A 12,308-nucleotide genomic window follows, 5' to 3' on the forward strand; every position below is an offset into this window, starting at 1 on the left:
GTTTAAATAAGCCATGATCTGTTCCTGCGATGACATAATTCACGTCAAGATATAACAATTTCAGAATATCAAATTGTGAGTAATTTAGTTTGTCAAAAAATATCAGGAAACTCGCAGTTAGACACTATGTACTCCGAGGCTTAACAAACCTGAATCGAGGTAGTGTCAAATACTAGCGACTATCTTTGGGAATTATATATCTACCAGAAGGAAGAGAGGAGCATCATCGTACATTGACAATATGTGAGGGATGCCACCGTGCTGTTATCATTGCAGGATGATAATTTTCTGTACCTGTGTTGTTTCTTATTTTCTTGTGGTCAAGGACAAAGCGTTTAAATTTTACTTTTCTTGTAGTGGAAATTTCAAAGAGATGATAAGTAATGTACCATTAGTTTGCCATGTATCTCCAAGGTGAGAAGAGAACTTCGTATCATTGCTGACAATTTTGGTTGATCATTTTTGTTAAAGTACCCTGCCATACTACCTTATGAATATATGGCAGAAAAGATGCAAAAAGGGAAAATAATGGATACAATTGATTTCTTATTTGTTCAGAAGTCGTATGACTAACAATGTTTTTTTATTTTAGGGGGAGTGTTTATGATGAACAAGAGAACCTGCTAGAAGACAAGCTCATTAATTCAATGAATGCGGCATGAGAAAGAAAGTTTTTACTATACGCATACCATGGAAGATCAGATACAAAAGGCAGTCCACTCAAATGAAGGCTTAGACTTCTTACATCAAGTGTGTTCAACATTGAGGCGTCTCTCGACCAAATGGTCCCTGTAGCTACCAAAAACACTAGGCAAAACGAATATGAGGCTGTTACTGGTTGCAACATTCCTACAGAAGTTAATATACATCCTCCGACTGATGTCCGTACTGTGTGGAGATGCAAACAAATAAAGAGAGGAAAGGAGACCAAGGAGGAGAATCAAAGAATCAAAGGTAATGGTCAAACGTTTGTGCAAGACTGCTTGCAAGCAGATAGTATTTCATGATACTTGCAATTGTCCAAGCAAAACTATAGTGAGAACGAGGGCGATTGTGCAAAGATCGGCAACCAAATGGTGCCTTCTGCAACAAAACTTGTACAAGTTGGTGTACTAAAACGAGCGTGAACCCATGGTTTTATCATGTTATTCTTTACAGTTGATGTACTAAAGTTATGCTGTGGATGATGGTTTTGTTTTTTCAAACTAGCTTCCGTTCATTTTCACTCGTCAATTTGGTCTTCTATTATTGATGTGACTTGGTGTCTGTTGAGTAGAGTAGCAGCAGAAATAGTATGTATCCTGTGGCCCTGATGTTTTTGTATGGAGCTATTGGAATATCATTCGAATTTAACAAATTACATGTTGCAGTAGCAGGCTGGGAACCTACCACAGAACTCAAAACATAACAAAGTTGTGTACAAAATTTCTCACAACACACAGAGATAACTTTATTCATGAGCAAAACAATGTGGTTACAATCATTTACAACAGTATACATCACACACAATCCTTCTAATACAGGACGCAAACTCATCTGATTGCTCAAAATTCGGGAAGTATATCACAGAATAAGCTAATTTCTATGTGAATTGTACATATGTACACATGCCAGCCCTTTTCTGGAATGATGACTCCGCCGAAGCACAATCAGACAGTATAGTCTTACAAAACTCAACTTGCACAGACCATCACCTGACCAACATCATTCATCAGAACCTGGAGTTGAATTGTAACACAAATTTAGTTAAATCTCATGCAGCCATATATACGAGCTAGTGGTCTCATCCGATACTCATTGCAGAACTGATATCCTTCCTCCTCACTTCTTAAGGTCTTGCTAATCATGATGCGATACTCTTCACGCTCCTCGCCAACGCCTTGACCATCCATGTGTGAAAACTGCAATCACAAAAATAAGATTCATGTTACTAGTCAAGTACATCATGTCTTACCAAAAACATCCTTATGATATACTTCACTCATGAGGACAAATCTATCAGTAAAATATATTGTTTCTTCATTGCCAAAACAATTATACTTTCGTAGGCAAGTTTTTACCTTCTGCACTATTTGCTTTAAGAAAGCTCCTCATTCTGTTTGTGTGGGCAACATTGTGGCTATTGTATCGATGGAACTATCAGTTACAACCTATTTTCACAATGACTACTGATACAACTATTGGCTGATGTAAACCTGAAGAGCACACCTCAGTTGGTTGAAGTAGTTGAAGACAGACAGCTAGTTCATCATTTCAGTTTATTCTAAATACATTTTGTAGACTACTTTGGTCCATGCAATATGTGAGACTAACTTTATGTCAACGCTTTTATTTGTTATTGCAGGAAATGGAGGATCTTATGGGCTTTTCTCCTGAAAAAAATATCACTTAGGTGGATGAACTTTCAGATGAAGAAAGGATATTTCCAGAGAACAGTAACACATTTTTCATAGGATAAAAAAGTATGCTCATCCGATTTCCAAACCGAAATCAGTCTTCTTTAGTTGATATTATCTGTTAAACCCTTTACACATTTTAACATGCACGGCGGTCATTCTTGTAGTAGGAAGTATGCTACATGTAGTTAAACATTTATAGGAAAACAATATATATTGAAATGTTTGATTCATATTTTTCAACAAAATCCTTACGGTTCTTGGTAATCATCGCAACTTCACGAATATGATTTTCCCTTACCCTTCATCTCGTTTCCGATTCTTGAAATTCTAGCTGGGATTGAGGAGTATTAATGTATCAACCATGCTTTTTTAGTTCCAACTGTGTCCTTGCATGGAGAATGGAAAAATATTTATATTGGCGACATGAAAATGCAGGATAGTAAGGCGGATAGTAAGGCTTACGCTTGCTTGTTGTTAAATGTACTGGCTAAGGTGGCTACTAAATACAGTGCTAAATTGTCCCCAGTATCAGTAAAAGATTTCTTCTTCATAGAGCAAGATTAATTCTTGAGCATGCAGATAGAATGGGCTGCAAAAGATATCTGGCTCTAAAAGATTTACAATATCTAAATCTCGTTTTTGTGGCTCATATTTTCCAAAATCTAAAATTCTACTGCTGCAATTAAATTCATGTAGGAACATACTCCTAGTTGCCTGAATTTGGCTAATAACTATCAGATTGAAAGAGGAATGTTTCTGCTGTGTTGCGTACCTGAACCTGCTACCACATCCAAGACAAGAGCAACAGAGGATTACAGCAGCGATGCAGGACAGGGCCGAGCTGGTGGGGGCGTGCCCGACCGAATGGGAAGGGGCCTTCTGTGACGTGGAGGCGGTGGAGTTGTGGCAGCGGAGCGGACGAGGCAGTGGCGTCCTTGCTCGATGTGGGGGCGGAGGCAGCGGCGCAGGCGGCGACGGAGTTGCGGCAGCGGATGAGGCGGCGGCGGCCCTGGTCGATGTGGAGGCGGAGCCTGTGACGCACGCGGCTCGACGGAGTTGTGGCAGCAGAGCGGATGAGTTGGTGGCATCCCTGCTCGGCGGCGACGCTCGCTTCTGGACGGCGAAACCTATTTCCCGCTCATAGCGGGAGCTATTCTTCGCTCCGCTCAGAGCGCGGTAGGCTGGGCCGGCCCATTAGCGAGGGCAGGAGTTTCCCTTCGGATTTTCTTCTGTTTTCCCTTTTTCTTTCGTTTTTTTTTCAACTAGTTTTTCCTCTCCAGTTCCTGGTTTTGTCGAACGTTTTTTTGTTTGAACTTTTTAAATTCTGAACTTTTAGAATTTAACTTTTTTCCAAGTTTGAAATTTTTTAGATTTGATTTTTTTCGAATTTGTACAATTTTAAACTTTGAACATTTTTCATTTTGAACAATTTTAAAGCTGAATTTTTTTAGTTTTAACTATTTTCATATTTATTTTTGAAGTTTGAACAATTTTCCAAATTTTCAAATTTACAAAATTTAACATTTTTCACATTTGAACAATTTTTAAATTTAAATTTTTTTTATTTTGAACATTTTTTAGATCTGAACAATTTTCATGTTTGAACATTTTTCGAATTTAAACTTTTCAAAATCTGATTTTCTTTTTCAAATGTTAAGCAGTTTTCAAATTTAAACACTTCTTCAAAATTCGATTTAAAAAAAAAACTCCAGAGAACCGGAGCAAACAGATACAAACGTGATCAACTCTCGAATGTACATAAACTGGTGCATGTATCTAACATGGGCCGGGCCCATCATACTCCGGACCATCTGAATTCCTGAGCAGAAGCCTACCCGATCGCCGCTTAAGGCGAGGAGTAGGGGAGGTGCTTTCTGCCGACCTGGTCGGTCGAAACAAGCCACCGCACCCCCACGGGCAGGCAGCAGTTTCATGGGCCGCGGCCCATCAGGTACACCTTTTCTTTCCTTTGTTTTATTTTTGCATTTTTAAATCTAAACGTTTTTTGGAAAACCAAAATAATTTTTGAGGTTTCTTAAAAAATATTTGAACGTTTTTCAAATCTGAACAAATTCAAAATTTAAACATTTTTTAAAAATATAGATAATTTTAAATCCCGAACATTTTTAAAAATTTGAACAAATTTTCAAATTTTGAACAGATTTCGAAATTTAAACGAATTTCTAAATTTGAACGATATCGGTTTTTCCCAAAATTTGAACATTTTTCGGATACGAACAATTTTTAGCTTGAACATTTTTCGTTTTGAGCACTTTTCAAATTTGAACGTTTTCGAATTTGAACTATTTTCAAATTTAAACTTTTTCGATTTTGAACAAAAAGAAAAATAAACATAAAAGAAAAGGAAAAAAGAAAAAATAAAAAAGAAAAAACAGAAACAGAAAACGAAAACGAAAAAAAGAAAAAATATGAAAATGGGCCAGGCCCAATACCCGACCAGGGTGTGCGGTGCCTGGTAGGCACCAACCTGGTCGGTGTATAGGATTTCCCAGGAGTAGGCGTGCCCCTTCTGGACGCCGCCTCCTTGGGCAACCGATTAGGCAGACGCCTGGGCTGGGCCGAATACTATTATCTTCTTTTTTTCATTATCTACGTGTTGTTCGGCTATTGGACTTAATCTATCTCCCTAAATCCTAACCGTTGACTTAAATCATACCTCTCCTTTCTAGTGAGTGGTAAAAGATCTTGTAAAACAAGTCTAATAAAAAGGAGTCACTTACCCTCAAAAAATAAAAACCTTGTCAGCCCGATTTGTGCTTTAGAAGGTACCTAGGAATCATACTGAATCTCGTGAAAACTGATACCGTCTCCTCATATTGTCCTACGGTTTCCCAACCTCCGTTCCCCTACCATCTTTTTCCACCTCTTTCTCCTTTTTGGCCGCGCAGCCAGCACTCCCGTTTCTTTCTCGGCGATCATGACCAGCACTCGGTGTCTTGCACCAGCCGACGAACTGATTCCTGAACGCGAAATTCCAAAACTCTTTTGACGATTCCACACCTGGATTTATTTCTTCGCTTGTCTACCATAACGTACGTGGTCTTTCTTTTTGGGGGCAGAGACGCTTATGGCTGTTGTGCTTCAACCTCAAAGTTCACTTCCGTTTTCAAGCAAGTAAGGCTGCGAGACCCATACATGCGACCCTGGTCACCTAACACGACGAACGGTTGTTGCACAACTAGATTTTTGTCCTCATTTACACCAATACATGCGACCAAAAAAAAGCATTGTGAACATTCTCTTGTCAACCCCACCCACACTCACCAGTCACCACCACCACCCTTGGTATAGATCGTACGTACCTTTGGACCAAGTTTTCCTGCAAAGAAACACTACTCTAGGTACTAGCATCATTCGGATCCCTCACCTTTCTTGACGTGCACGATGATATCAGCCCGAGAAGAATAGTCGTCGCTAACCGGCCGCGACCAACTTCTTTTTATCAGTATCTTTTGTGAATGCGGCAGACAATTAGCGTGCGTCACATTCGTCTGTCCTCGTTTGCCGATTCGACTGCGACTCCAGTAGAGGGAACTGAGCAGACTGGAAGCCATCATCTCGCTGGATCGGGGTACTAGTAGTGGCAAATACTAGCCGAGAATGGAGCAAGTTACTCTCGTATATAGATAGACTTGTTTGGATAAACTCTGTTCTGATAAGCATGCCAATGTTTAGTTTTTTTTTTACGAAACATTGTACATGCACATACGTTCACAATACCTCATACATTCATCTCTATAAACGTACGCATGTGCATCCTACCTCTATGAGCATCTGCAAGAAATCGAGTAAAAAAAAAGCTAATCTGATGGGTCTTGATATTGAGTAAAAGTCACCACAGACGTCTCGCTATCTGTCAGACCATCGACCACTAGTGGAAAACAGGGCTTCCGTGGGAGCCTTTTGTCGCGGGCGCGCCTGCACCCGCGACAAATGGCCTGGCCACGTCGCCCGAAACCATGTGGAGCGTGCGGAGGCTTTTGTCGCGGCCTTTTGTCGCGGGCCGTATTACGACCCGCGACAAAAGGGGTAGGAGCGACGTGGCCACCCTTTTGTCGCGGGCCGTAATACGGCCCGCGACAAAATGTCCCCCCTATATATATAGAAGCAGCCAGCCACCCCCCACCTCATTTTTTCCTTGGTGGTGAAGGTGGAGGTGTATGCTAGCTCATTTTTTCTACATGTGCACAAGAGGTGTTTGATGGAATGCTTGTGAGAGGGATGCCACTTGGTTTTATTTGATAGATTTCTCCTCTTTTTGATCCAAAAAGGTTAGCAACTATTTTCTCGACTATATATATATGCATAGTCCGTACAATACTAATTTTAGCAAGGTGATTGCATCTGATACATATATAATTGTATTTATGATGCGGATGAGTCATCCATGGATGTACGGTAACCGATGTGCTCCCGCTTTCGAGAGGGGCGTGAATTCTTTCCTGCTTGTGGCCGAGGCCAACAAGTCGAAGCAAGGTTTTATGTGCTGTCCATGTCTAAAATGTAAGAACGAGAAGGATTACTCTTGCTCAAGAGATATTAAGAGCCACCTGCTTCGGTTTGGGTTCATGTCCAGCTATAATGTTTGGACCAAGCACGGAGAAGAAGGGGTTATGATGGAAGACGGCGATGAGGAAGAAGATAATGATGAGAAGTACCGATCTATGTTCTCTGAATGCTTTGATACCGCAATGGACGACAATGAAGAAGAAGGAGGTGAAGAACAGGCATCAGATGATCCCGTTGATGATGATCTTCGTCGGGCCATTTCGATGCAAGAAGAGAGCGTGACACGGATAAGGAGAGGTTGCGGTTCGACAAGATGTTAGAGGACCACCACAAATTGTTGTACCCGAGGTTGTGAAGATGGGCATAGAAAGCTGGGTAGCATATTGGAATTGCTGAAATGGAAGGCGGAGGTCGGTGTGACTGACTCGGGATTTGAGAAATTGATGATAATATTAAAGAAGTTGTTTCCAAGAAATAATGAATTGCCCGTCGGTACATATGAAGCAAAGAAGCTTGTCCGCCCTCTAGGATTAGATGTGCGGAAGATACATGCATGCATTAATGATTGTATCCTCTACCGCGGTGAGAAGTACGAGAATTTGAATAAATGCCCGATATGTGGTGCATTGCGGTATAAGATCAGAAAAGATGACCCTGGTGATGTTGAGGGCGAGCCACCCGGGAAGAGGGTTCTGCGAAGGTGATGTGGTATGCTCCAATAATACCACGGTTGAAACGTTTGTTCAGAAACAAAGAGCATGCCAAGTTGTTGCGATGGCACATGGAAGAACGTAAGAAAGACGCGATGTTGAGGCACCCCGCTGATGGTCGGCGGTGGAGAAACATCGGGAGAGAGTTCCGGATTTTGCAGGTGAGGCAAGGAACTTATACTTTGGTCTAAGTACGAGATGGCATGAATCCTTTTGGGGAGCAGAGCTGCGATCACGGCACACGGCCCGTGACTCTATGTATCTACAACCTTCCTCCTTGGTTGTGCATGAAGCGGAAGTTCATTATGATGCCGAGTGCTTATCCAAGGCCCAAAGCAACCGGGCAACGACATTGATGTGTACCTAAGGCCATTAGTCGATGAACTTTTGGAGTTGTGGGCCAAACCAGGTGTACGTGTGTGGGATGAGCACACGGAGCAAGAATTTGACCTACGAGCGTTGCTATTCGTAACCATCAATGATTGGCCTGCTCTCGGTAACATTTCGGGACAGACGAACAAAGGATACAATGCATGCACACACTTGTTTAGATGAGGCTCGAAAGTAAATATTTGGGAAAAAGCGAGAAAAGTTGTGTACCCATTCAATCGTCGTTTCCTTCCGCGCAAGCATCCCTTAAGGAAAAAAGGCAAGCATTTCGATAGCGAGGCGAGACCGCCGTCCGAAGCCTGTCCCCGTAGTGGTGCTGATATATTTGACATGGTCAAGGATTTAAATGTTATCTTTGGAAAGGGTCCGAGCAGTCGACCTGTTCCGAAAGACGATGACGGACACGCGCCCATGTGGAAGAAGAAATCTATTTTCTGGGAGCTAGAATATTGGAAAGTCCTGGAAGTCCGCTCTGCAATCGACGTGATGCACCTGACCAAGAATCTTTGTGTGAATATTCTAGGTTTTCTGGGCGTGTATGGAAAGACAAAAGATACAACAGAAGCACGGGAGGACCAGGAACTTCATAAAGGACGAAACGGCAATCATCCAGAGCAGTTTGTAGGGCACTGCCAGCTATGCTCTTACCAAACAAGAGAAGGAGATCTTTTTTGAAGCCCTATTCAGTATCAAGGTTCCGTCTGGTTTCTCGTCGAATATAAAGGGGATAGTAAATATGAAGGAGAAAAAATTCCAGAACCTGAAGTCCCATGACTGTCACCTGAAGGCCCGGCAAAGAAGTTGACCAAGAAAGACCACTTCACAATTGAAGCTATATCACCGGAAGGCCAACCGGTGGTACCCGAGAATGTCGGAGTGAAGTTCAAAAATCAGTGCGGAGTTGTGGTTAGAGATCGTGTCCCGATCACTGTCAGAGAATGGAACAAGACGAAGAATGTGTCCGAAAATCAGGTTGCCGATAGGTACAAAGACACACTTTTCGGAGACCGATGGCACATTTCACTTTGCCGGATTTGGGATCGGAGTACGAGAATGCTAAGCAGCGAGAGCTAGTGAAGAAATGGGCTCTTAAGAAGATGGGGGAACTTTTCGGGCGTATAAGAACCGGTTATGGAAAAATTATAAGAAAGACAAGAAGCCTCCATTATTCGAGAACTACCTAGCGAAGCAGGAGCATAAGCGGGAAGAATTTGTGAGGTACAAAGAATCGGAGAGGAGGCTGTGAACACTGTCGGCGAAAAACAAGAAGAATGCAAGCGAGAAGAAGTATCACCATCATACGGGGCGAGGGGGCTACGGAAGAGCCATGCCTAAGTGGGATGCACAAGAGGCTGAGATGGAGCTGAACGGGATCACTCCGGAACCCACGCGAGAAGGATGGGACATAAGGGCTCGAAATTGGTTCCTCGCGCATGGGCTGTGAGTATGACATGAAGACAGGAAACATTGTTGAAAGTGACACCGGGGTTAGGGTACCCGAGGCAAAAATGGATTGAAGTGACGACGGATATAAAGGCGGGAAAACTAAAGTTTGCTCCCGATAGAGAGAAAGACTTGCGACGCTTGTCCTCGGTAATCTCGAGAAGGGAGGACGAACAAGAGGCTTCGGCCCTAGTGTTCCGTGGTCGCTTGGGTTTCCGGCCGACGCGGAGACTTATAGAAGCCGAGCGAGAGCTAAACAACGCCAGCTGGAGGTGCGAGAATGACCGGATGGCCGAGTTCCAACGCCGACTTGACCAGCGGCAGCGGGAGCTTCAGCGGCGGCGGCGGGAGATAAATGAACTAAAAGGACAGCGCCCGCCGAGATAATACCGCTGAAATATCTCAGCGACGAGACAACGAGCGTGGCCGACTCGGAGGCCCCTCCTACACGGATGATGATAGATGCCGGTCCTGGCGACCCCTTGGATGGAATCAAGGAGCAAACACCTTGTGATCTCCATGAGGTGTTCGGGAAGGTTTACGTTAAGGTGGCGGTCGGCTATGTCTTACCGGCATTTGGACCCGAAGGTGAGCGGCAACATGGCATGGCAATCCGATTCCAGCTGGCTATGCTCGTGTCGGGGTGGATTCGGTTGTCCCGTCGATGGGAGACATTGGAGCTCCATATCCCTGGAGGTGATGGGGGGCTTACACTCGAGAGAGGTCGTCGGGAGAAATCATTCTGCGGGAAAAGAAGAACATCGAGGCTGCCGGCTGGGTAGCACCTAGTACCGGTCGTCCCAGCAGGTCACCATCACCTCCTCCAGGTGATCGCAGGCCACCATCACCTCCTCCTACTGATCACATGTCGCCACCATCACCCCGTGGGTACGACGTCGACCACGACATCGGTAGTCCATCTCCATCTCCAGCGCCGCCGCCGCCGCCCACTAAGACTCGGAATGCACCCAGCCGGAAGCGTTTCAAGAGTCCTATCCCCAAGAGGTCGCCCCTCCCAAAAGTACCAAAGGTTCCTCCCCCCCGTCCTTGGGATCTTACTGTCGAGGAAAATGCGGCCGCTGTTGCGAAACACAACTATGATCATTTCCATAAGCCAAAACCTCCAGCGCCTGAGCCATACACCGAGAAGCAAATAGAATATGCTACTAGTTTTCTGAACACACCATCGCAGTATGAGTTACACGAGAAGAAGGATGACTATACACGCACTCTTGCGAAGGTAATTGACCAAAAGACGGCTGAAAAGGCTAAGGAGAAGGACATTGCCGGCACGAGCAAATCATCGGCTAGAAGTGCAAGCGAGAATAAGTCAACTTCAACAAGTGCACCCCTCAAGGCCAAGCAAACGACAAAAGGCAAAAGAGAAAGGAAGTTCCCCTCCTCGGTGCTCAGCCCAAACAATCGATCCCGAGCACTCAAAGTGCTTAATGTTCCCAAGCTGTACCGGGAACATCATGGTGGTATCGATATGGAAGAAGAGCTGCAAGGCTGGCGGCTGCTTGTTCGAGTTACCGTGGAGGAATTGCTGTGCCGCATCGAATGCTTTGCAATACCCACTGCTGATATAGCTCCTCAATTTGTCTACGGGGCCGACTTGGTCAGCGAGAGCAGCTGCATAAAATGCCAACACATATGCGGAATTTGCATCGGTGGTACCTTGATGCATGCAAGGAGAAAAAAATGTACATCGTGGCGAGTATACCATGGGAATATTACTACCGAAAGGAGGAGATCCATATTGAGATGAATGAACTACTGCGGTTATTCAATCTAGAAGCCCTCGACAAATCTCTCATGAGTTGCTATTGCTTGTAAGTTGTTAACTACATATAAGTTCATTTTCATTCAGTTCATGTTCGTTTTCATTGCATATATATACTCATTATATCTTATGGGTTCTCTTTTGCGGACTGAAGATCGGTGAGTGCAAAAGTAATAATATTATCAATGTTGGGTTTGTTGACCCGGATAAAATACATGTTGAAACGGTGAAGCATAAACGCGAAGATACGGGGGAAACCTACTAAGGTTTTTGGGGCAGCAATATTTCTGTGATTCAATATTGTTTCCTTACAACTACGAGTGAGAGTCTTAATGATCTTTTATGCACATTCAATTTTTCTTACTCGATGTTAAGTGTAATTCCTGACGTATATGCATAACATGTGCAGTTTCCACTGGATTCTACTAGACATTCAACCTGATAAGGGAGTAGTTGAAGTAAGAGACCCACTGAGTAGAGGCCTGGACGGGTTCCAGGACTTGCGAAGTTGCTCCAAGTGTAATTTCCTTCATCGCCGCGCTTTATCTTTCGTGAGATATCAATTAATTATCCACTCATTCAATCATTCTTTTGCATGGCAGGGCTTGGCAAGCTTTGAAGAATGTTCATAAGGACATTACCTTTGCAAAGAAGCTAACATTTACTCTCGTAGCGTGCCCCCGACAGCCACAAGGGACGAATCTATGTGGATACTACGTTTGCGAGTCCATTCGCATGTTAACCATCGAGAAGCAGAACAGAAATAAATTCAACGTAAGCAATAACATTCACAACTTTATTTATTATCATCAATATTTCGTTATCAAGACTGATATAGTCATACTCATCTCATTTTCGTATATAGGTCGACTTCATACGGGACGAGACTCCAACCAAAGGAACACGCACTAGGAATCGCGGAGGAAGCTGGCGGGACTTTTGGTTAGAGAAGTAATAAACAACAAAGGCTTGTTTAGTCCAAATAGTTGTTCTACCTCCAAATAGACGGTCGTTAGTACCGTTTGTCGATCGTGAGCTCCATGTATATATATA

At 43.5% G+C, this 12,308-nt stretch overlaps 2 long non-coding RNA genes across 2 annotated transcripts; one reads left to right on the forward strand and one right to left on the reverse strand.

The window, feature by feature from the left end:
* The first annotated feature begins 287 nt into the window (after positions 1–287).
* On the forward strand, positions 288–1,217 carry LOC124666974. The gene is made up of 2 exons (XR_006991098.1): positions 288–414; positions 593–1,217. It is a non-coding gene; the product is annotated as an uncharacterized LOC124666974 (long non-coding RNA).
* Positions 1,218–1,437: 220 nt separating this feature from the next.
* On the reverse strand, positions 1,438–3,285 carry LOC124666982. Its single transcript, XR_006991101.1, has 2 exons — positions 3,172–3,285; positions 1,438–1,901 (listed from the first exon to the last, which is right to left on the reverse strand). It is a non-coding gene; the product is annotated as an uncharacterized LOC124666982 (long non-coding RNA).
* Positions 3,286–12,308: the final 9,023 nt, after the last annotated feature.

The sequence above is a fragment of the Lolium rigidum genome, chromosome 1 (genome assembly GCF_022539505.1).
Source record: "Lolium rigidum isolate FL_2022 chromosome 1, APGP_CSIRO_Lrig_0.1, whole genome shotgun sequence".
NCBI lineage: Eukaryota > Viridiplantae > Streptophyta > Magnoliopsida > Poales > Poaceae > Lolium > Lolium rigidum.